Raw genomic sequence first — 26,394 nt, forward strand, 5'->3', positions numbered from 1 at the left:
ATACAATATACAATCATCTGCAAATAGTCTGATTTTGTACCTCATGTACCTGGGTAAATCATTAATATAGATTGGAGAGAGTAAAGGTCCAAGTACGCTGCCTTGTGGTACTCCAGACATAACATCAGCATAAGATGAGGTAGAATTGTTAACTGATGTAAACTTAATTCTAGATGAGAGCAAATTGATGATCCATGCAATTATATTAGAGTGAATGTTAAGTTGTGAAAATTCAAGTAACAACCTAGTGTCTGGAATGCGATCAAATGCCTTAGAAAAATATAAAAGTATTGCATCAACTTGAAACCCAGCGTGTATGTCGTTAATAAATCCGGGAAGTAGGGTGTCGCATGAGTAGCCCTCGCAACAACTGTGCTGATGCTTGAAAATAATGTTATGCTCTTCAAGGAAGTTGATGACTTGACTGTGTATGATATGTTCAAGTAATTTACGAGTAGTGCTGGTTAAGGAGATTGGACAATAATTAAGTGGAGAAACACAATCGCCTCATTTGAAAATTGGTATTATTACGGCGAAGCGGTATACCTCTACCGTCCAATGAAATGTTCGTGTTGGCGTGGTAAGCAAAAAACTCCCCATACATGGGCCGATCCCGGAGATAGTGCAATGCCGGGCCGACCCGCAGCGGAGGTTAAGCAGGCGTTATCCAAGCACATTCTCCCGCGAACTGGCCTTCCTCCACCTACGACGGGTGCACCACATCCATTGTGGCTTTTGAGTCGTGAAGTACCCGACACGGTTTGCCGTTTATCATGAGGTCTCGAATGTACGGTTCTAGCAATTTCAGATTTTCCTCGTTGCTACTTAGTGACATCAACACTAGTTTGGGATTTTTGCACCCCATGGAGATATGCCCCGTTTCTTAGCAGTTGTAGCAAACTACTTGTTTCTTTGCCTCGAAAGCTTTTTTCTTTTGCCTTTCTGCCCTCTGGTCGGGTGACTCCTCCTTTCCCTTGCTGTTCTTGTCACTATTTTTCACCGAATCTGACCTTTCCTTTGATTTGTACCGACTCAACTTTGACCATCGCTCTGGCTTGTCGGGACTGTATTTATTCATCTCCTTAGGAGCTTCTTCGTCTTCGAACGCACGGCGAGTTACATACCCCTTAGCGAGATCGGCCGCTCTCGTGAGTGTCCACACCTGGCTTATCCTGAACCCCATACTTGATGTTTTCGGGTGGCTGGCGGAAGAACTGTTCTAATGCAACGTACTGCATTGTCTTTTCTGTGTCGCGGAGTGCACTCTCTTCTCTGAGCCATTCTTTCAGGTTTACCTCCAAAAGTGTATGCGAAATTTGAGTATGACTCACTTTTGGTTTTCTCGAGTTCCCTGAATTTTCGCCTGAATGCTTCTGCTGATAATCTATACTTTTTAAGCAGACTCGCTTTGAATTTATCAGAGTCCTCTGCTTCTTTCCCCATGCGGGCAATGATATCAGCTACCTCACGTGGCAGCAACTTAAGCAAGCGTTGCGGCCGCGTGCTTCTTGCAAATTTTTCCTCCTCACATGCGCGCTCAAACTGCGCTAGAAAAAGACCTATCTCCCCTACTACTGTGTCGGATGCCATCAAGTCTCATTCTGCGCTCGCTTTCTCGTGCCTCTGTGCTAGGTCTTTCAGTATTTTCAGCCTTCAGAAACTCAATATCTCAATATTTCGATTGTGTCGCGTGCAGCATGGTCGCACTCTTCTTTAGCCTCAAATGCTGCCTGCTCGAGCTCTTTTTCTTCTAGGCGCTTACGCTCTTCCTCCTTACGTGTACTGCTCTATAAGCATTCCTTCAGTTTATCGTCTGCCCCGATTGCTTTGATCGCCTCAATGATCTCTGGCTTTCTCTTCGATTCGGCAGTTTGGAGGCTCAACTCTCTGGCCAAGTTAAACAACTCCAGCTTGTTTAGTGTGTTCAAGTTCATAGCTGGCTTTAGTGCTGCTAAATCATCACCCTATAACAACCTCAATGTACTCAAAGCTTCCGTCAATGGTTAAAGAAAAATCACTGCTTTGTACTTCCCCCCAAAATATGTAAAGCCAAGTGATATCTCGGTGAAAAGCCATGCACTCACCATATGCAGTCATGAATCCTGACACCTTCCTTCGCAAGCTGTCACCAGGACAAAGAGGAAACAGTCTCTTAGGTGTCATCCAGTGTTGGGCAGATGAGCAAGATTGCGAAACAGTTGAATTTATTCCTGGCAAGCCAACTGCCTCTGTCCAGAGAAATTTGGGCAATGCTCACACGGAATGAACTACCTTAGCGTTTCACACATGCATTTGGTTTTTGCCGCTTGTGCACTGCACTGTGTACGAACCACGCACTGGTGCGTTTATGCTAACAATGAGGCGACAGGTAGATGCACATACAGGACTAACAGAAATACTCTGAAATATTGAGGTAAAAAAGATCTTGTGTCTAATGTAGGGCTTTTGCACAGAAGTTTTGTAGAGAAGAATAACATGTTTCATAAAGCCATGGCTTTGCTGCGGTAGCAATTTCACCAACATAGAATATGGCCATGACGTAAAAAAAAAATCAGTAAAAAGTTCCTGCACACAAATTTTGCACAAACCACATTGATGGACTCTAGGAAGAGCACAACTTTGCAAGTGATTTGACGATGCAGATGACAGGCAGAATCGTTCCAATGCCATGAAAAAAATCCAGCACTTGCACTGTACCAAGTTAAAAAAAAAAAATGGAGTAGTTGCCTCTAGTTCACGAAACATGCCTTGGCGTTGCATAGCAGATTCCTAAAGTTCCACCAGACACACACACACGCACAACCAAGCAGCCTCCGATGCCTGTACAGTCTCCAGATCATAGCAGCAGCGGTTTACGATGGAATGGCCTCCACTTATTCTGCATGAAAATAAAAGTGCACAATGATAAAAAAACGGGAGATTTAGCAAAACACGCGTACTAGCTTGCTTTGTCGATAATGATCAAGCCATTGCACAACCAACATCTTTTTCATTTGAGTGGCGACCTGAAGGGGCCAGTAATGCTGTAGACAGCTAGTTTTAGCTTTAAAAGGGCACTTTTGCAATCAAATCATATCCAAAAATGTGGTGACGCTTGGGAAATGTGCATGCACAGTACTATAGCGCATCATCAAGGTCTCCCAATCCTTTCTTATCTAGTGTGTGTCCCTACATTCACTTTACTCAGGTACGGCTGTGCTGTGAAGATTGTTACCGATGGGGGAGCTTCCTGTTTATACAGCAGAAGCGATACTCATATCTATAGAGATCAAACTTCAAGGGTCCCAGAAAACTGGAAGAATGCAAACATACTAATCCACAAAAAGGGAGACGTTAAAGAATCGAAAAACTATAGGTCCATTAGCTTACTCCCAGTATTATATAAAATATTCACCAAGATAACTCGCAATAAAATAAGAGCAACACTAAACTTTTCCCAACCAAGGGAACAGGCTGGCTTCAGGAAGGGATACTCTACAATGGATAATATCCATGCCATCGATCAGGTAATTGAGAAATCCGCAGAGTATGATCAACTTCTCTATATGGCTTTCATAGATTACGAAAAGGCATTTGATTCAGTAGAGATAACAGCAGTCATAGAGGTATGACGTAATCAAGGAGTACTGAACGCTTACGTAAATATATTGGAAACTCTATAGGCGCCTTTATTCTCCACAAGAATAGCAGGGAGATACCTATAAAGAAAGAGGCCAGACAAGGAGACGCAATCTCTCCAATGCTGTTCACTGCGTCCTTGGAAGAAGTATCCAAGCTATTAATTTGGGAAGGTTCAGGAGTAAGGATCGGCTGTGAGTATCTCAGCAACCTTTAGTTTGCAGATGATATTTTGTTCAGCAACACTGGAGTTGAGTTAGAACAAATGATTGTGGACCTGAACAGAGAGAGTAAGAATTGGTCTGAAGATTAATATGTACAAAACAAAGATACTCATGAATAGCCGGACAAGGGAACAAGAGTTCAGGATCGTCAGTCAGCCTCTGGAGTCTGTGAAGGAGTACATTTACCTTGGACAATTAATCACAGGGAACCCTGATCATGAGAACGTAATTCAAAGAATAAAAATAGGTTGGAGCACATGCGGCAGTCATTGTCATCTCCTGACTGGAAACTTACCATTATCATTGATAAGGAAGGTGTACAATCAGTGAATTTTATCTACTGCTGACATATGGGGTGGAAACTTGCAGACTGACAAAGAAGCTTGAGAACAAGTTAAAGACTGCGCAAAGAGCAATGTAACGAAGAATTCTAGGCATAACGTTACGAGACAGAAAGAGGTCACCTAATGTGCAGGTTAGATAACCGGCGGACCATTAGGGTTACAGGATGGGTGCCAAGGGAAGGGAAGCACAGTCGAGGACGGCAGAAGAGGGGTGGGCGATGAAATTGGGAAATTCACGGGCGCTAGTTTATTTATTTATTTATTTATTGTACATACTTTCAAGGCCGGCAGGCACAACAGAAAGGAGTGGTGAAGTACATTATTTGCAGAACGAAAATAAAAAAATAATGAGGGAACTATAAGGCACTTTGAACAGCAAGCTTGAAATTGGTGCTGTCACAAATGACAGCACCAAATTGGTTGGTGCAGGACAGGCGCAATTGGAGATCGCAGGGAGAGGCCTTCATTCTGGAGTCGACATAAAATAGGCTGCTGCTGCTGATGATGAACATTATGGTTCATTGTATCAAATGTTTTAGTAGTCTTAAAAGGCTGAGCTCACATGTACCCGAGATCAAGTGAATAATAATATCATCAGTTGATGTTAGCAAAGCCAAGTTAGGTGAACTTCCTGAACTTATACTGAAGTGACTAGGTTTCAGCAAGCTAAATTTAAGGTAGTTGTTAATACGGTAAAGCAATACCTTTTCTACCACTGCAATAATTGAAGATAAAATACATATAGGATGATAGTTATAGACTAGCGTTGTCACCCTTTTTGTGAAGAGGAACTACCTTAGCTTTTTTAGACATCTAGGGAATGTTGTAGTGAAGTGACGCAGTTGTTACTTTTCTGACGCATCAGCTCACTAGGGAGACAACAATGAGAGGGGATGAGTTCAGGCAGGGGCAAGGCCAGATCCGCAGGTACGAAGATGAGAAGTGCCATTTGAATAACTAGGTTTATTAACTTAACATTTAGATTTATGCTCTACACATATCAAATACAAAACGATGACACACCGATCGTCGACGGCATGCCTGACCGGCAGGTGGTGAAGTCCCGCCTGTGTGCTGCTGTCTCCTTGCTCTCTCCAAAACTTCCCGGACCATTCCTTAAACGAGTTTCCGCAGCATTCAAGGGACCCACGGGTCGGCGGGAGGTGCAGGCTTCTCCGCCAATGGCCTATTTCGACCCATCGGGCTGGCCGACAGGATCCCATAAGGGCCAGAGTTTAAGAGTCCAAAAATGGTGGTGAAAATACTCCGCATAAAAAATAAATTTGCCCAAAAGTAATCAGTTTTTCACGTCCCATACAGCCGAGCGTGAGAAGAGGGTGCGACACGTGCATGAAGTGACCATCAGGTACGGCAGCGTTGGCTGGGCGGGAGAACATGCCCGAGGCACTGTTGTGGTTATTTCCGCACAAAGGCTTCCCCCGCATCGAGGAACCCATATTTGTGGAAAGAAAGGGGCCTGTGCTATACTATTTTTGCAACAATATACTGGTTTTTAACATAAGGTTAATTACAAGCACTGCTCATGCACACGGTACAGATGGTAAAGAATCCCTTGACCTGATTTTAAAACAAGGCAAAGACCCCACATTAGCAACAAGTTACTGCCTAATTGCCCTCACAATTTGCATTTGCAAACTTTTTGAAAAAAATGTTAAACCATCACCTTTTACACGTTTTTCAGTCAAACAATTCTTTATCCATATCAGTGCAGTTTTAGAGAAGGACGGTGTACAACGGACGATCTCATGGGCATTGAAGCAAACATTCGTGACACCTTCGTACATAAATAATCCTTCTTTGTGTTTCTTGATATGTAAAAGGCACGCGATACAACTTGGCGTTACAAAATGCTGCGCGACCTGTTGGTGGTGGGCATCTGCGGCATTATGTTAAACATTATAGAAAGCTACCTATACAACCGTACGTTCCGGCTGAAAATAGGTATGCACTCTTGTGTGCATTCATACAGAAAATTGGGGCACCTCAGGGAGGTGGGTTCAGTTGTATGCTCTTTGTCGTTAATATGAATTCGCTTTGTGCGTCATTGCTACCAGCTATTTTTTGTTCCATCTATGTAGAAGACATACAGATAGGTTTCAAATCCTGCAACTTTACAGTCTGTTAGAGACAAGTACAACAGTGCTTGAACAGAGTTTCTAAGTGGCCAGACGAAAATAAGTTTAGAGTGAACCCCCCCTAAAGTTCTTGTGCTCTTTTCACCAGGAAGAAAGTTCTTGCTGCGGATCCCAATATGGAAATGCATGGGCAACAAATACCTGTGAACAAAGAGCAGAAGTTTTTAGGCATCATACTTTACTCTAAACTTACTTTCATTCTACACATAACAAAGCGAAATGCATAAAAACAACGAACTTACTGACAATTTTATCTTCACACATCCTGGGGCAGCGAGAGGAAATGGTTAACGAATGTTAACGAACTCATCTGTTGCCGCTTGAAGTACCAGCGCGTGCATCATGCTGCCTTAACAATAGCCATAGTTTCATGCACATATTTGGCAATACACTGTTATTTAACGCATCAGCACTGCCATGTGTCATAACTGTATGGAACAGTCTTCCTGATAACATAGCATGCTTAAATTGTGGCGCTTTTCGCGAAGAATTGCAAAGCTTCCTGTAGGAACATCGTATAAGGATGTTATTGACCTGCTTTCCTTCCCTGTTTTTCACACTTGAATTTTTGTATTTTTTGTGTGTATGAGGATATTACTGTTCTTACGCTGTCTAAAGCTTAGCCTAGACAAACATTTATTGAACGTTGCTTTACTTATCTTGTGAATGCCTGTATTGATATTTATATTGTTTGCTCCTGTTGAAACACTTTGTGTCCCCCCTTACCCAATGCCCTTAAATGGGCCTGTGAGGTATTTTAAATAAATAAATTAATTAAATTTTATGTTCAATGAAGGATTTGAAATATTTAAGTATAATTTTCTCTAATCTTTTTGAAACAACTGCCAAAAAGAAATAGGACGGTAATCGGAAGGTTCGTTTCTGTCACCTTTCTTGTATATTACGGCGACTCTTGCATAATGCATTTTACGTGGAAAGCTTCCTGTTGCAAGACATGTATTAAAAATATGAACTAGCGCACTATAATTAATGTCAATAATATATGTAACTCATGTTATTTGTATGCCTGATGCATCAATAGACTTGCTGTTATTTGGTTTCATAAAAGACGAAACTATTTCACTTTCATTAACACAGCCTAAGAAAATGGTCTGCTCATTAGGAAATATTATTGCTGGTATGTTGCTATTCATAGACAAGAGGGTGAAAGAGACAAAATTATCATTAAATGTAGCAGAGTTCGAGACCTTTAAACTACGCCCCATCCTTTAATAATTAAGTAAGTGGAGGTATATGCCCAATTGCTGATTTAAATTTTTTCCAGAATTCTTCAGATCTTCCTGCAGAAGAGCTGGTTAGGTGAGTATAGTAATTTTTCTCTGCTATGTCACTATCCTTATTCACGGGGTTTCTAAATGCTGTACAAGTTTTCAGGCCGTCGGTACATCTTACTTGAAGAAATGCTCTCTAAATCTAGTCACTTTTTCTTATGTTGTTGAGCAGTTCATAATTCATTGACAGATTTGTATGTTTCCTGCACTTACTAGAGGTTTCTTAAGGAAGACAATTCTCATAATCCACTTAACTTTGCACAGAAACTGCTCATAAACTGCGTCAGGGTCATTTTCATTTACAACATTGCACCAGTCCCTGAATTGTGACAGTGTGGCAGGATTTATGTCTCGCTACAAGTAAGATTAGTCCTGCTTCTTTAAAATGTTAACCTGGGACACTGAAAATGGGCGAGTGATCACTTATCGCAAAATTAATGACACCTGCCTTTATGCAACACTTATCATACTTGGTTATGAAATGTTTCAATATGGTACCTGTCTTTTCTGGTACCCTTGTCGGTACGTTATTATATTGTGACATGAGTGAGTGTTTAATAGTGTCTCAGGATCAAGCTTCATAGCAGCAGTAGCACATAGATTAAAGGGGCTCTGAACCACCCGTCGAGCTTGGTGAAATAACATACTCCGTTGGCTGATACGTACACAGCAGCATATGCTACCAAGTTTTACTGTCGTATGTGGTGCGTGGAGCTTGCAAGCAGACCACGAAGTCGCCTTTCTCTCGAACACTCTCTTTTCAACAGAAACCTGCCTCCTTACTCTCTTAAGGAGGCAGGCTTACACTTTATTTCATAATAAAGCAGATTCCTATATGCGACTGCTATTGGTTGTTGTGGTCGGCTACGTAGCGTAGATACAGCGACCACCGCAGGCTTCCGTTACGCGTCCACTGGCTAAAAGCACTGTGGCTTCCTCAGGACAACCACGTTTTGCTTATGTTTACTGCGTCATAGGCACCAAAATTGAAAGTCGCGGTGTCTACGTTAACATCAAAAATTAAACTTGAGCTTTATGCAAAGGTGACAATTGTGGGCACGCCCCACCGTACCGTAGCCTTCGCAGTGCAAGGCATTGAAAAAGCAGAGGTGGGACTCCTGTGCCAAGCACGGAAAATTGATCAAATTCTGTACGCTGTGCCAGAGCGCCTTTGGCATGTGTGCTCCAGTGCTGGCTGCGAACAGCGAGCGGATTCTTCTCGTAAAGAGAGTTGAGCCGTTCACATTTCGCACGCCGTGCGAGGGCGCTTGGCGCACAGTTTTTAATTTTTGTGCTCTTTACACTGGACTTTTCCATGCTCCTGCTAAGTGGCCGGTGCCCCTGGGTCCACTCTTGGCTGTTGTCACCGCTGTCGGAATGGCCAGGGCAGCTGTATTTACAGTGTACTAGAATATGCTTTAGTGGGTCGAATGTCGTAATTTTTCTTCTGTGCTGAGCACCTGCTGCTTTTTTTCTGAGCTTCGGCATGGCCCGAGTCTTTGCCTGTACGACACCGAAATGATGTTGATGTGGCTTCACTCACAAACAGACAATACGATTGAAGGCCGTTGTTTTGATCTGTGAGGTTTGTTCTTACAACCTGCCCGATGGGGACAAACTGCTGTGGTTGTGCAATGAAAAGTGGAAACACTGCGTGTTAACTGATACATACGTAATAAGCTGGTACGGTTTATGCAGATACAAAATGCATTATGTTCAATGGCCACTGAGTCAGGGATTTCACTTTACTACTTTTAAAACGAAACTACTGTTTAAGGAGGTACAGTTTAACAAGGTTTTAAGAATTTAAGGTTTTAAGAATTTAGAAGAATTTAAGATGGTGTTGCACTCTAATGATTTTATGAGTGCACTCCAAACACTTACCAAGATAACAACTGGTGCCTTATCATGCCTGACTGGTGCCTTATCATGCCTAAGCTCGCACCTTAGTTAGGGGTGGGTTATCTTTTGGGCGTGGGGAATTTCTCGGGATTCTACGGTAGAGAAAATTTGGCATTCTAGATTTACTAAATTTATAAATAAATACAATTTGCTCACCAGATGTAAATTCGTATTCCAGAAAAACAAATCTACTGAACTGGTGCTGTTAAAAAAAGGATATATTCTGTCACAATTTCAAAACAACTTTTGTGATGGGAATATTTCTTGACTTTTCAAAAGATTTTGATCTTGTTAATGATGCGTTACTTCTAGAGAAGCTATGGTACTTCAGGATATGAAGCCAGGCTGTAAAACTAATAAAATATTAACTTGTCAACATACATAATCATACTTGGAAATAAAACCAATTAATTCTGGTGCCCCACAAGGCAGTATATTAGGACCACTACTTTTCAACATTTATGTTAATGACATTGTAAACATTAACCCAAATGCCAGATTCATAATATATGCAGATGGTACAAGCATTTTCGTATCTGGACATAACATTCATGAACTCGTACAAGGGTGCAATATGACGATAACTTCGCTGGGAAAATGGTCACAATCTAATCATATGCATGTTAATGAAAAAAAAAACACGAGCAGTAATCTTCCAGCTGAAATATAAAGCAGTTTGTCCACACAATAGCATCATATTTAACTCCAAACAAATAGAGATAATTGATCAGTTTAAATGTCTCGTGTTAGCTAGATTTGACGTCATTGTTGATGTGTGCACTAACAACGTACTTAACAGCATATGTCAGCGTGTGCATGGACACGTACCGGCAGCTCGCTCAGGGGATCCTTGAAAGGAATCCCATGCTGTAACTAGCTTTTTCTGCCATTCTTCCTCGGAGGTAGAATCGGCACTGCCCATGAGAAGTTAACACTCGAACCCACAACATTTGGTGGCAGTCGTACCCACTTGAAGATATGGGCAAACCAGCCATAACTGCAAGCTGGATTCCGATTGCCATTGTTAACTTGAGCTGTACCCGCAACCTTTGGTGGCACCTCAATTTCATGTCCGAGTTCACCGTGCACATACAATACATTGAAAGCCCGGTCAACGCAGCTGCAGATGCCTTCTGTATCGACGCAATATCCACGGCAACACTTGACATTGAAGAAATTGCTACGGCGCAGCACTTAGACATTGGGCCTCGGGACCTCTGGTCCTCTGCAATCTCATTAGTGCTTCCAGACGTCCCCTTTCCATTTCCTTCAGTCACTACCACTTGCAACATGTCAAGGAGTCGAACACTGCCATTCATTCCATTCCGACTCCTTCATCAAGTGTTTGATAACCTACACCATGCAAGTCATCCCCTAGTTCGTGCCACCCAGCATGCCACCTGAGTGTACTCTGATATGCGCCGCTTGGCACGCGAATGCCTTCACTGTCAGCGCTCCAAGAGGACGCAACACACGAAGTCGCCAATGCACTCCTTTCGTCTCTGTGATGCCCGTTTCTATCACTTTGACATCTACATTGTTGGCCCGCTCTCGCCACCATCCAAGGCATTCGCTACACTCACTTGTGTAGACCTTATGTAGACCTATGTTTGTCAATGGCTGGATTTCGTGCTGTGGATGCCGCAGCATTACGACCAATTGCGGCCTGCATTTGAACATAAAGAAAGAAATGCAACAAGAGTGGATACTTTCACAGAGTCCAGCGACTAAATCGAGTAGTACACCAAGACACTGGCATTAATACCTGAGCCACACTTCCTGTTTCATTTTTGGGTGTACATGTTTTGGCAGAATTATGTCTGGTGATATTGAAACAAATCCAGGCCCTGAGCATGATGACGTTTTGGCGAAGGTCTTAGCAACAGTTCAGCAGATTATATCCGGACAAGATGAAATTAAGGATGACCTGCTCGCAATAAAGAACTGGCAGGCATCTGTAGATGTCGAGTTGAGGCAGCTCTCTGCAAGAATCCGTGCAATTGAAGTTGACTCTGTGGAGATTAAAAACGCCCATAGCACTTTGGAATTCAGCTCATCTATTTTGGCTTGTAATTTACCGGACAAACTAAGGATACCACACTCCCGCTGTGAAGACGCGGAAAACCGAATGCGACGATCAAATTTGCTTTTATTCGGTATTTCTGAGGATGCTTCAGAGTCATGGTGTACAGCTGAGGAAAAAGTTATAGCACTCTGCACGAATCATCTTGGTATCAATCTGCAGTCTTCACTAATTGAACGCACCCACCACCTCGGCCAGTATCATGAAGATAAACATAGGCCTATCATAGCTAAATTTACCTCCTTTAAAGATGGTCAATGTGTTTTCGAACACGGCTATAAATTCAAGGACACTGGCTTTGCCGTGCGTGAGGATTTCCCCCTTCAAACACGCATTGCCAGAAAAAATCTTCTTGACTATGCTAAATCTAAAAAGATGCCATTCAAGCTTAACGTTGAAAAGTTGAGGATTGATAAACAGGTATACACGTATGATTCTGCTTCAAACACTGTGATACAGTCTTCCAGATAGCTCAACCGCGCCCCGGCAACACGTCCACAGGATATTAGTACGCGAGCTTCAAATGCTTGTAGTCGACCATCGGAGCTTAAAGTATCTTTCACTAATATTCGTAGCATTCTCCCCAAGCGCACTGAACTATGCTCTCACTTAGAAAGCAATAGTACTGACATCTTATTATTAACAGAAACGTGGCTTAACTCAGATGTTGCTGATCACGAAGTTTTATTTGACACTGAGGATTACATCATTCACCGGAATGATCGGACCAACAGAAGGGGTGGTGGCGTCCTAGTCGCCATGAAAAAACATCGTACATTTTCATGTTAATGTTTCCTCCCCACTGGAAATCTTGTGGGTTTGTATTCCTTCACAGGCGCACAAATGCCTACTTGGGTTATGTTACAAAGCACCAGATCATACGAGCTCGTTCATTTCAGACTTGACCGATAACCTTAGTGAAATTAAACAGAAATTCCAAACAGCTCATATCTTCCTTTTGGGTGACTTCAACTATCCTGACATCGACTGGAAAAACCTAACATCTCGTTCTACCAACTCTAATGAATTCATAGAGTTTAGTCTAGATTTTTCATTTGTCCAGATAATAAATCAACCTGCCCGCGGTGATAACATCTTGGATTTGATCCTTACGACTGCTCTCGAGTTTATCAGCCCAGTGTCTTTTTGTGAAAGATTTAGTGACCATCTGCTTCTCGAATTTACAATTACCTCTTTTTATCAGCGTATCACATGGCCCAAACAAATCTTAGATTATAAAAAAGGAGACTACGATGCTATCAACCTCGGTTTAGAAAACTTTTGCCGCACATATATTCCTACTTTTCCTGGCAGACCGGTCAATGAAAACTGGACTTTATTTAAAGAAAAATTAACTGACCTTGTTCTCATATCAAAGCCTTGATTTCACAGGTCTTTGCGCACGCTAAAAAACAAGAAGAAATGTTTATTTAGGAAAGCTAAACAATTAAGAACCCCACATTCATGGCTTAACCATAAAGCAGCTGATCAAAAATACTGTCAAGCTGTACGCAAAGCTAAACACACATTCTATTTACGTGATCTTCAATCTGTTATCTAGAATAACCCGTCAAAATTCTGGAAGACCATATCACCGAAAAACAGGGATGCTAATATATTACTTCAAGACGACATCGGGGCACCCATAAGTAAACAAGAGTGTCTATTTGTTTTCAACACTTTCTTTAGATCTGTCTTTACTCATGAAGACCATTCCAGTATTCCACAGCTAACCAATGTCCTCTATCAGTACATGGAACCTATAAACCTAACTGCTACTGGTATTGCATCTTTAATCAATAACCTAAACTTATCAACTTGTTGTGGCCTTCACGGCATAAATTCTAAAATACTTAAGAACACCGTAAATCATTCCAGCGTTATCCTCTGTAACATATTCGAGCAATCATTGTCTACCGGGGAAATACCTGATGATTGGAAAATCGCTAAAGTTATTCCTATTTTTAAAGCTGGTGACAGAAATCATGTCAGTAACTATCGCCCGATATCTCTAACCTGTATTGCATGCAAACTTCTTGAGCACATCGTCGCATCAGGCATCGCACATTACCTTGAATGCAATAACTTCTTTTTCCCAAACCAGCATGGATTTAGGAAGGGATATTTGTGTGACATGCAGTTAATAGAATTCACCAGTGAACTTTTTTTCTAACGTGGATGAAGGTTTCCAGACTGACTGCATTTTTTTGGACTACTCCAAGGCATTTGATCGTGTTCCACACTCCCGCTTAATAGCTAAACTATCGTCGTTGCACTTACATTCTTCAGTGATCTCATGGTTGCATAATTTCCTGTCATTTCGTTAGCAGTTCACTGTCGTCGACAGATATGAATCCGATTTAACTGATGTCTCCTCCGGTGTTCCCCAGGGCAGCGTCTTGGGTCCATTACTGTTTTTAATCTGCATCAATGACCTGCCGTCTAACATTACTTCAACCATTAGACTTTTCGCAGACGACTGCATAATATATCGGAAAATAGCTCACCCTCTGAACACCTTGAACTTCAGAACGACTTAGATCAAATCACTAACTGGTGCACATCGTGACAAATGACGCTGAATCTTGACAAATGCAGAACTGTGACTTTTACCTGCAAAAAGACGCCTTCAGCCTTCCCATACTCACTAAATTCTAACCCTTGTGCGCATGCGACTTCATACAAGTACCTTGGCGTATACCTCACTGTCAATCATTGCTGGAAGACTCGCAATAATAAAATGACCGCCAAAGCATTGCGTACTCTTGGCTATCTGAAGCGTAATCTTCGAGATGCCCCTTTAACCACTCGAAAACTAGCCTAGCAGACTTTTGTTCGTCCTCAACTTGAATTCGCCTCGCCCATATGGTCACCGCATCAGGCCTATCTAATGCAATCACTTGAATGAATTCAGAACCGCGTGGTACGTTTTATAACCAGGATATATGACCGACAGACTAGTGTTACTAACCTGAAGTTCTCGCTATCACTCCCAACACTAGAGCTGTGAAGGAAGGTAGCTTTGCTGTCTCTTCCACAAAATAATTCATAGTCAGCATCCTACTACCCTTCCCCTTACCGAACCACATAGTACATCCCGTCGTCTTTGTAATAGCCACAGCTTTAGGCACACATTTGGCCGAACCACGGCTTTTAATTCATCAGTGCTTCCACGTGCCATAAGCTACTGGAATGATCTTCCTGATCGCATTGTTGCATTACATGACACTGCAGCCTTCAAAGACCAAGTACTGCTCTGGTTTTCCTAACTGTTTTATTCGCTGCCTTGTACTTCGTTAGTCACCCTTTTAGTCGTCATTTCAATGTTCCTTCATAGATTGCATATACTGTGCAATATTTTTCTGGCCTTATATTTGTAACTTTATACTTCTCATTAGTTCTTTGTGTCCGGTGAAACTGTTACCCATTGTGATGCATGAGCTGCTTTTTTGTATCCTTCATTTTCTGTACATGCCCCCCTCACACAATACTCCTTTCTAGAGCCTGTGAGTATTTTGAATGAATGAATGAATGAATGAATGAATGAATGAATGAATGAATGAATGAATGAATAAATAAATAAATAAATAAATAAGTAAATAAGTAAATAAATAAATAAGTAAATAAATAAATAAATAAGTATTACACTTCTGCATTAGAACGGGAGTTGAGGAGACTGTGCTTTTACATACTAGCGAAGTGGACAAGATATGTGTGAGGATGAGTGTGGGAAGTACCCTCTATATTGCAGACCTTCCGAATTTACATGAATGTGATTGAGTGAATGTCAGAAAGGTGAATATACTGGGAGTGGTGTATTGTAGTTTTGCAGTAAAGATGTTAGATGAACTATGAGGGCTTGAAAATGTGTGCAGTTTCATGTCCCTGGGGAACTAGAACATTCACTGAGTTGATATTGACACATGTGCTCGTTTATTTTTTGGGGGTGACCGCTTTTCACTGTCTAAGTGCTGGAGGTGCCTGCATGTATCAGAAGTTTCTCGAATGTTACTGATGGTTGTGTCTGCTGTCTGTGTCACTGTAGTTTGTGTAACCTGATTGAATATACGACGAAAATTGTGTAGACCATTCAGGAAGACACGCGAGCACCAGAAATTATTCAGAACCTTTGATGACTTGTGTATAAAAGCTGACGCGCTTGACCGGCAGAGCAGATTTTTTACGATCTCCAACTGTGTTCACCGCTATCATTGTGCTTTGAGTGTAGCCTGTTTTTCTAGGCACAGATTCACCCAGTAAAGAGTTAGTTTCGCTGTTTACAGTTTTGCTACGACAGAGCGCACCGGGGTCAGAACTGCAGGGGACAACTTTGTAGGTCATGTCACTGAGGCAGCGTGTAACCTTGTAGGGACCAAAATACTAGCGGATCAACTTGTCCGAGAGTCCACGGCTACGAATGGCCGTCCAGACCCACACGCAGGTGCCGGTATTGTAATGGACGTCGCGTTGACCCTGGTTGTATCGAAGGGTGTTGGTATGCTGTTGACTCCGGATACGATGTCGAGCAAGCTGGCATGCCTCTTCGGCTCCTTGCACGAACTCTTCCACATGTTCGCCGGTCTTGTTATTATCAGCCAGAGGTAGCATGGCGTCAAGTGTTGACGTGACGCCCGTATAAAAGTTCGAACGCGTAAACTGTGTAGTCTCCTGTACAGCAGTGTCATACACAAAAGTCACATAGGCTAAAATCTCGTCCCACGTTTTGTGCTCTACGTCGACATACATGGAGAGCATATCAGCCAGCGTTCTGTTCAGACATTCCGTTAATCCATTGGTTTGAGGGTGATACGCAGTGCTCTTACGGTGAGAGCTATGCATCAGCTGGAGAATGTCCTGCATAGGTTCAGCTGTAAATGCTGTACCGCGGTCGGTGACGAGAACAGACGGTGCACCATGTTGTAGGATGATGTGGCGTACAAAGAACTTGACCACTTCATATGAATTTGCTTGCAGAATAGCTTCGGTTTCGGCGTACCGGGTTAAATATTTGGTAGCGACGACTATCCATCTGTTGCGCGAAGAAGTTACTGGGAATGGCCCAAGTACATCCATTCCTATTTGTTGGAACGGTGCTCGAGGAGGGTCCACAGTGTGGAGAAAGCCAGCCGGTTTAACTGGTGGTTTCTTGCGGCGTTGATAATTGCGGCAGGTCTTCACGTACCGTTGCACAGAAGAATAAAGCCGGGGCCAGTAATACTTTTGTCGTATCTTTGCTAATGTCTTGGCGAATCCCAGGTGTCCCGCGCATGGCTCATCATGGCAGGCTTGCAAAATGTATTGGCGCAGTGCCGACAGCACGACAAGGAGGTACGTATTGGGACTGCTTCTGCAGTTTTTCCTGTAACGGACATTGTTATGCAAGTAGTACGATGATAAGCTGCGCACGAGCGTGTGGGGTAGAACACCTTCAACTCCTTGAAGGTGCTCGATCAGCGGCAGCAGCTCAGGGTCAGCGTACTGGTGTTTAGTCATTTTTATGGCATCTATAACGTCGACACCGTTTTTATGGTGTGTCTAACGCCGACAATTGGCGAGTCATGGTCAGGGTCAGATGACCTTGTAGGGAGTGGTGCGCGTGACACAGTCAGCGTCACTGTGCTTCCAGATCGGTAGACAACTGTAATGTTGTACTCTTGTAAGCGCAGGCTCCAACGGGCTAGTCTGCCTGAAGGATCCTTGAGGTTGGCAAGCCAGCACAGCGCATGGTGGTCACTGACTGCCTTAAAGGGTCTACAGTACAAGTACGGTCGGAATTTACTAATGGCAACCGCTAAGCTTTTTTTTTTCGGTGGTTGAGTAGTTTTTCTTGGCCTTGGTGAGACTGCGGCTTGCATAAGCAATAGTGCATTCCGTACCAGCTTGGCACTGCACAAGAACTGTGCAGAGACCCGCATTGCTGGCGTCAGTATGAATTTCAGTGTCAGCGTCTACGTCGAAATAAGCAAGTATTGGGGCCTCTTGCAAACGGTTGCGCAATTCATTTAATGACTGCTGCTGCTCGTCCGCCCAAATGAAAGGCACATTGTCGCGTGTAAGCCGTGTCAGAGGCTCAGCAATTCTCGAGAATCCCTCGACGAAGCACCTATAATATGCGCACAAACCAAGAAAGCGTTGGATAGCCTTCTTGTCTGTGGGTGGCGAAAACTCGGCGACGGCAGCTAGCCTGTCGGGGTCTGGTCGGACGCCTTGAGGACCAACGACATGGCCAAGAAATTTGAGCTCTTGGAACCCAAAGTAGCATTTTCCAGGCTTGATGGTGAGGCCGGTAGTACGGATCGCAGTGAGGACACTCAAGTCAGGCGAGATGTTTGTCAAACATGCTCGAGAACACGACGTCGTCCAAGTATACGAGGCTAGTTTGCCACTTGAGTTCAGCAAGCACGGTATCCATCATCGGCTGAAAGGTGGCAGGTGCGGAACAGAGACCGAAGGGGAGAGCTTTGAACTCGTAAAGCCCGTCAGGTGTCACAAACGCTGTTTTTCACGATCCTGTTCATCAACTTCAATTTGCCAATATTCGGATTTAAGATCAACGAAGAAAAAAACTTGGCATGTTGTAGATGATCCAATGCGTCGTCGATGCGTGGCAATGGATAAACATCGCGCTTGGTGACATGGTTCAACTTTCTGTAATCTACACAGAAGCGTAGTGTGTTGTCTTTCTTTCTGACTAACAGTACAGGGGAAGCCCATGGACTTGTAGATGGCTGGATCACGTCGTCTTGGAGCATCTCTTTCACCTGATGCCTGGTCGCTTCTCTTTCCACTGGAGACACTCTGTAAGGATGCTGACGAACAGGATGTGCAGAATCGTCTGTAATAATGCGGCGCTTTGTGATGGACATGCGCCGCACTTTGGATGACGTTGAAAAACAGTCCGCAAATTCGTTCACGAGACTCAACAGATGGCCTTTCTGACGGTCTGGCAGAGCTGCGTTAACGTGAATCTGTTCTTTTAGGCAAAGTTTAAAGTGTGTGGGTTAATTGCGGCCTTTGCACTAAATTCTTCCGGTGCACCTAAGTACCGTAAGTGTGTTTCACGAATGTATAATTTAGCCTGCTCTCCTGAGAGAACTATAACAGCCATACAAGTTAAATTTGTTGAAAATGGGGAGACTAATAGCGGCTCATATCCATGCTAACTGAAATGTTTGTGAGTGAAGCATTTTGCTAAAAAAGGAAGAAAGCGCTCGAATGCACTGTTTACAGGCAATGTTTGAAAGTGAAGTCGTAGGCGGCCAATATTTTATGGTGTGTGGCTTAATTACTGGCAACTGAAATCTTACATGCAACTACTCAAAAGAAACAGCTTCACTGAAAATTGGGCCCTGATTGTGCCAGGTTGCATAAGCCAGCTGTCTGTCAATTGGAAGTTGAGTGAATCAAGTACAAACGTCTTCAAAATAAATAACTAGCAGAAGCCTGGAAGGATTAGAAGGATGTTCCAGTTTGTAACTGTGCATTAAAATGATACTAGACAAGTTAGAATGACATTTATAGAACACAAATATGAAAAGTAGGGAGAGTGTGAAATTGCCAAACTTTAGCTAGAAATGCATTCACATCTAGAGGAATGGCTAAAGTAGCAGGCTTGTGAAGTATGCGTTGCCATGTTCCTAATAACTTTGTCATCCATATGTTGTCTCTGTCTACTACGGTAATGCTGGTTGTGGAATTCTAGAAACATGCACAGGTGTTCCGCTCTCCGGGTTTCATGCAGCGCCAAGCCTTTTATTATCACCCAAAGTCCAGACACCCTCTCTTAAGACCGCCACGCCGAACTTCCTCCCGTATCAACCACAGCAACGCCATAGCATGACTTAACAGCCGTACTTCATCAATGCTAACCTCATTCTTTCCTCAAGCAATAACCCACTGAAACAGTCTACCCGATCGATACCATAGCCTCATGCACTGACAGCGAACTATTCCGGAAAAAATTAATCAGCCATATTCCATTGTACATGCATAGCTAATGTGTTTCATGCTCTTGCTGTATGGAAATCTACTGCTGTATTTTTAGGCTGTTGTATCTCTGCACTTTTGTGCTGTATTTTTTTAGCTATTTCTATTTTTGTATCTGCTGTTACACTTGTACCTCTGTACTTCACTGTACTGATACTGTACCTCTGTAGCCGTGTCATATGTTCCTCTATGCCTCCCCCCCCCTCTTATGTAATGCTCTCGGGCCTTTAAGGTGGAAATAAATTAAGTGAAATGACCCCCCCCCCCCACAAATGAAATTACCAAGCACCAGCACTGTGAAATAGTGTTTGATTAGTGCATCAAGGTGCCAACTACACATTATTGTAGGAGAATCAGTTTACATTCTAGTGGTGCTGGCGGGCTATGTTTTGTTCTTGTTCACCCTCTCATGATGACAAATCAGATAGTGGCCTGACGAAAATGGCTGTGAATGTTGTGTATAAAGTTTATTCCCCTTCTTTCTTTCGGATGTGAACGCTGACATGACCAGCTAGACCATTGTGTACTCTGTTCACATCACCACCTTTGCTGTATATAAAATAAATCTCACTTAGTGCACAGGATGCTGCTCAATGAAGGTGGCACTAGCAATTAGATTTTGGTCGTTCTCATGTCTCATCATGTAAACTTGAAGATATTTTTGTATTTTATAAAGGTTCAAGGACATAACTGTTAATTACAAGTTCCCACAACACTTGCTCATTTATCTTTTTTTTTTCAATGTGTATGTATGCTTCACATTTAAAATAAATGTTTGTTGGAAACCAGCACTTTGTTCATGTCTGCACTTTCACTATACCTTTATTGTGCTGGTCTGCACGAATGCCTTAACGTTGAAGTGACACGGAAAGACAGAGCTAATTATAAAATCTGTGCACAAAAACTACTAACTGCACACATTGAAGTCGGGGTTCAAAAAGAAATATTTTTTTCCACACTGAGAAAGGAAACAAGAGCTACGTCTAAAAGAATGCAATGAAGGTTGATTCTAGTGGTAACAGGAAACAGTCTGCTTAAGGCACGGTGCCGAAGCACTGTCCAAGTTCTTGAGAAGATTTATAAGGATGAAAGAGGAAACTACAAAAACAGCAGCCATTAAAAAAATCTGGTAATGTGTAAATGCAGATATTTGTTGCATGTATAAAAAGCATGTCCTTAATGCCACAAGCTTTAGCAGTGATTTAACAGGGAATGTCATTTTGAGTGATTTTCACAAGATGACGTACTGTTGAGCAGCAACTGCTTTCTTAGCAGCATTTAGGCATGAGTAAATCGCCCCGTACCTTTAATGGGTGAGAAAGAGATTAAGCCAATGCATAAAGTAAGCTTGGGTAATCAAACTGTAAAAAAGAAAGTGGGAGGTGTTAAGCGTTAATTACCGATGCTGCAGTGCTAACTCTGTTTGAGCAATCGATGAAGGCTAATTCGAGTTACCTACAAAAGTTCTCATATGACATCAGGACATATCATCAGCTTGGATTTTTTTCAGCGCATGCACCATATGTGGTGTGTTAAGAAGCGTTGTAGGTATCTATGTTGAGTTAGTGTAGGATGTGACATCTCCGAGTCATCCCAACGTTATATGAAGCAGCTACCCCTTTTGGCTTTGGTTCGCAATTTAAAATTAGCAATGACCTTCTAAGCCAATTATGCCATCCCACTGGTAACACTAATGCAGGGTGTCTACCAACCGGGAAAACCGGGAATTCTCAGGGAATTTGAACAGTCTGGAAAAACTCAGGGAAAACTCAGGGAATTTGTGCTTCCATCAGGGAAAATTAGCTGTAACTTTATTGAAAGGGAACGAAAGTCGTGTTAATGCTGGCTCCAGTAACAGAGGAATCGCAACGAATCGTCATTGACGCCGTGTCATCGGCACGATGTATTGCCAGAGTAGTTAACGACCGATTTTCTAGACGGCCGATTTTTCGGACATGCCTGATAATTTGCACGGTTTTGCGGCACCACCACGTACTCCATATAGTCAATGTATATTGCCCCGACTGCAGGTCTGAAATGGCATTAATCAAAGCCGCCACCGCCGCTATTTTGATTATCTCGCCGCCTCGAACCGGCACTCTCGCAGGCAAATCCGCAAATCCGTAACCACCACCGCGGCAACGTCAGGCCTAGCTGCTTCTATGTTCGCTATTAAGCTTCTTGCCGTGCGGTGCCGTGTTTTTCATTGAAAGAATTCGCCGCTATCACCAGTGGCACCGACTCCGCCTTTGTAATCCTAGCGATTGGCTTTGAAGCTCGCAGAGCACAGCGCGTTGCGTAATGCCAGTCTGCGAAAGTTAGCTTTGCTTCGGTACACTAGTGTTAGGCGGTGAAGCATAACAAGCGTGGGAAGGGGGCAATTGTCGCGGCACACAGTATACATTACTTAATTACACATGCGTGCACGTCGTCTTCTGTCACAGTACAAGCCCTGATATGCCTAAAAAGCGTACTGGCAGGCCTTCAGAGCTTTTTGAGACGTGCCTGTGGTAATTTTAGCCCTTAAAGGCAGTTAAAGACATGCATTAATTTTTTTCAGACTGCCCGTTTTTTTTCAATTTTTTTTTTTTGCGGCCCCTCGGAAGTCCAAGAAATCAAATGTTGACTGTACAACTGACCAAGAGGATGCTTCAGATGATCCATGTGGTGAAAGCGTGGTAGAAGGAGGATGAGAACAGAGAGGACCGACGCACTGAGGAATTAACGGGAAAGGAAGGGTGCCGCCACCTTTTTGAAGGAGCTTGAGCTAAAAAGCTAAGTGATGGCTGATGCTGAGACACAGGTGTCCCTCATCCAAACCAAAATAAATTGTTTACGCAGTGAAACCCAACACTGAGATGTTGTGTACGGGCTGAGAGTATGTCAGGACAGTTGAGGTTGACTTCCCAGCTGCTGAGAGAGAACCTTAGTTGTGACAAAGTTCAGGACCTCATACAGATGAGCTTGCTATCAGTTGATAGAAATAGCCGATATTAAAAAAATATTTACTTATGTATGCATCTCCTTTTCATTCGTATTTGAAAATGTTCGACTCAATTTGGAATGGGCTTTACCATTTCTTTCGCTGTGCATTTTACTAACACCTTCCTTCTGTTTTCTTTTTAAATAAAATATATATTACTCCTTACTGTTCAAACTGGATTAAGTCATTTTTTTGTTTCAGCATGCTTACTAGAGAGTGACAGCATCGGGCAACGTGGTGTCAGCCTGTCTTGACATAAAACAAAGATCTGACTCATTCAGGGAATTTCGCAAAGGTGCTCAGGGAAAACCTGGAAAACTCAGGGAATTTGGAAATGTCAACTTGGTAGACACCCTGTAATGTCAACGGCATTTGCATATGTAAACATCCTAATGTACTTAAACACCAAAGCTTCCTTTTAAAGTACATGCAAACTGTACAAGTGCCTTGCCTGAGTTAACCGTCAAAGGAATCACAATGAAATGTGTTTAAAATTGAAATTGTGGTCTTGCGAGAAAAATGGCACCTGTGTGTAACCTAGGGACAAATGTTATAATAAATCCGCTAACATGTAATTTCGGAAAGCTTCACTGAAAGAGGTTCACCATGACGTGAAATGTGTAACACAACACACTTGTATGTACGTGAGTGACACACAACAATGATCTTCAAACATGTGGTGCACTGTATGTAGCATTGCTGCACATTCAGTAAGCTTTGTGATGTGCAATATTAAATTGGCAGCATGTTTCCAACACCTGTACGAACTTGAACTGTTAGCTTTATGTCTGTTAAAAAGTACAACTTTTTATCAACGGAAATGAAGCAACGGAAACGAAGCATTGTTTAAAAAAGCAGTGTGGGGCGCATCACACGAAACTTTTTGTTTTTAGGTGCGTTTTGGAATTAGCCAGTCACCACATTTGCTTAAATGTTATGTTACGAGCTATGTTGCGATATCAAGCGTATCTCAAAGTCTCACCCGCATCGCTGTGACAGAAAGTCTGATTTTTGTGGAATGGCTGACAAAGAAAAGCTTTTTATTACCATGTATTTCCATGTGCTTCTGCAAGGTCATGTTGACTCATGACCGAAACCAAAAATGCATGCACTTTATATGCCAATTCGTAGTTTCCACCTCCTTTATGTCCATGTGAATTATTTATTACACACAGTTTAGGTTTCGATAGCATAAGTCGTAAAGGTATGCACTGCAACGTTTGTGGCAACAGTTTGTTGTTCTGTATGCACTGGAAGACATGTTCTGTCGCCTCTGCTGTGACTGTGTTTGTTCACTTGGTTTTGTGCCACAATTCTTTTCATATAATTTGTCCTCCTTCAACGATTGGCCATATTCCTCGTGTTTCTTTTAGTTTGTTGTTGGATACTTCCATATTGTTTCCTACATACGTTACATTGTGACACACATTGTGATTTATTTGTGTTGGAAGTCGTTAATATGACATGAGATTTCTCCTCCGTCTGAGGAGACCAAACAGGTTTACTTCGACATGTCATGCTCGTAGTATGTACTACGAACAAGCGTGAGTGCGCAATACCTCATTACTATTTCCTTTCAGCTTGAGCGTAGGATTTAGCTGCTCGGACCATGGAATTTATAGCTTTGGAATATATTTGTGTAATCTACACGAAGTATACATGATGTGTTGGCAGTGAGGGTGCAAGAATTAGATTAAAGATAGGCTTTTTTCAATACACCAATGCCACAACAAAGTTGTGCACTACCTCTCCACACTTGAAAAGCACTGGAAGTGCATGGTAGTTCACAAGATTATTGCAAGGGTGGGACTCCTTTGTCGATTGCACCATCTTGACAGAAAGGCACATTCCTGTACCATACTGTGCCACAAACATAAATTTGGAGGAAATTGTGCCATGCTACACCACAATGACTGCGGCATATGTGTGCTCCGGCAGTGGCCGCGAACAGAGAGCGAATTCCACACACACAAAAAAAGACTACAACCGTTCACATGTTGCACACCAAGCCAGCGTGCCTCTCGCATGAATTTTCGCACTCGCAACAGTGGACTTTTCAGCGCTTCCTGCAACTGGTCGGGGCATGTGCGGCCACTTGGGAGGTTGTAATTATAATATTTGAATACATCTTGAGTTCCCCAAATGGCATCGCTGGCTCATCCTCACATGCTTTGACTTGCACATACTTTACAGCATACAGTGCATGGCGATGTCGTTATCACCCCTGCAATTTATCTGGAACATCACACCAACACTGACGGCAGAAATGTGCCTACAGTGTCCATGTAATTGCTATTGTTATAAAAACAGATTGGAATAGCTTTAACTTTCACCAGTCTGGGGTTGATCGCGGCTCTCTGCGTCTGCAGTGACATATGGTGAACCAGAAAGTGTGTTACCACGTTGATTGGACCACATGATTTAATAACATTGCAGTTATGAGCGTTGGCACCAGAATATATAGTTCCATCATAGTGCCACCAATGCTCTTACCTTTATACAGAAAAACATGCGCAATGCTGCCTGTTGACATACTTTATTGTTCTTTTCGTGTTGGTCTTTTATATTTCATTGTGGTTTCGAAGTGCCCTGTACATTCCATTCCACCATAATTGCCATTGGCCCGCTCCAAACTGCTTCAAAATAAATTTCTCTACCCCAAATTGCTCCAAAATAGAATTTTGTCTGCTCCAAACTGCTCCAACACCCAATGTTACTTGCTCCAAGAATTGCTGAAAAAAAACTTCGGTCAGTTGTAACCATGAGATTGCCACACTACATTACTAATAAACCTTCAAACGTATGCTGGTATTTTTAAGAACTTTTAATTCTGACATATGGAAGGATAACACATTATTTATAAATCAACACTAAACTTGGGTTCCATTCGTTATAAACGAGGCCATGATTGTGGCCAACTTTGAAATGGGCCTCAGCTGCTGTTCCATTGTGTCAGCTAGTCTGCTGACCTGGTGGTTCAGCGTCTGTAACTCACCAGTTTGCTGCAATAAAAATGTTTCGTCAGCAATGCTTCTACACATGTTACTGTGAAAGGCAGAGTTTTGCTGAACGTGTAGTCATCTTAGACGGCAAAACACATGGCCATGCAATGCCACTAGCACTGATACTTTCATCCAAACTTGGGCGCTTTCCTACACATCTACCTAACAAACCGTGCTGTCACATTCTCACTTGCTGTCCTGAAAACATGCAGAGATGTAACCGACAGAGCGAGGCTGCTACTTTCACTCTACTAGCGTGCAGCACCAGTCATTCAGCCTTGCTGCTAATACAATGTACTGCCGCCATCACGACAAGAATATGTGAGGATAAGTGGTAGTGTTGTGAAGCAGCACTGGATGCAATTGCACTGGGAGCGCAAGAGTCAGGTTGTGTCAAAGCCAGGCATGCGATACGTGTAGACAGTCTAATGAACCCATAGTGTGGTTGTCACTTGTAGGTAACATGTAAGTGTAAGTAACATGTAACATGTAAGTAACAGTAACAATGTAAGTAAAATTGTAAGTGAACATGGCTAGCCTTCACTGGCACAAAACGATGTTTTTTTGCACAGGCAGCAATTCGCATGTGATTATTGTGTCAATTTCGGCCCAGCCTAAACACGCCAATGCAGCGTTTGTATACTTTTTCGGCGACTGATCATCTGGTGTGGTGCAGGTGTGACTCGACACAGGCATGCATGTCTGGCTGGTGCCTCTCGGTCAGCAGAATGACAGCTGGTTTCACATACTGTTCAAATGGACTGCATGCCTAGTGGTAGGTTGGCTGCAACCTTGCTCTTGCAT

General features: G+C 42.7%; 1 long non-coding RNA gene across 2 annotated transcripts in view; it reads left to right on the forward strand.

The window, feature by feature from the left end:
* The window catches only part of LOC139046767 (uncharacterized), a 75,636-nt gene extending 55,243 nt beyond the window's left edge, over window positions 1-20,393 (forward strand). The window contains exons 2-4 of one of the 2 annotated variants that reach the window (XR_011512367.1): window positions 7,628-7,662; window positions 16,876-16,947; window positions 18,318-20,393. This is a non-coding gene — a long non-coding RNA (uncharacterized lncRNA). Of the gene's footprint in view, window positions 1-7,627; window positions 7,663-16,875 lie in introns of both variants that reach the window. The other variant, XR_011512366.1, reaches the window with a different exon arrangement.
* The last annotated feature ends 6,001 nt before the right edge of the window (window positions 20,394-26,394 follow it).

This window comes from Dermacentor albipictus, chromosome 2 (assembly GCF_038994185.2).
Source record: "Dermacentor albipictus isolate Rhodes 1998 colony chromosome 2, USDA_Dalb.pri_finalv2, whole genome shotgun sequence".
In the NCBI taxonomy this organism is placed as follows: Eukaryota; Metazoa; Arthropoda; class Arachnida; order Ixodida; family Ixodidae; genus Dermacentor; species Dermacentor albipictus.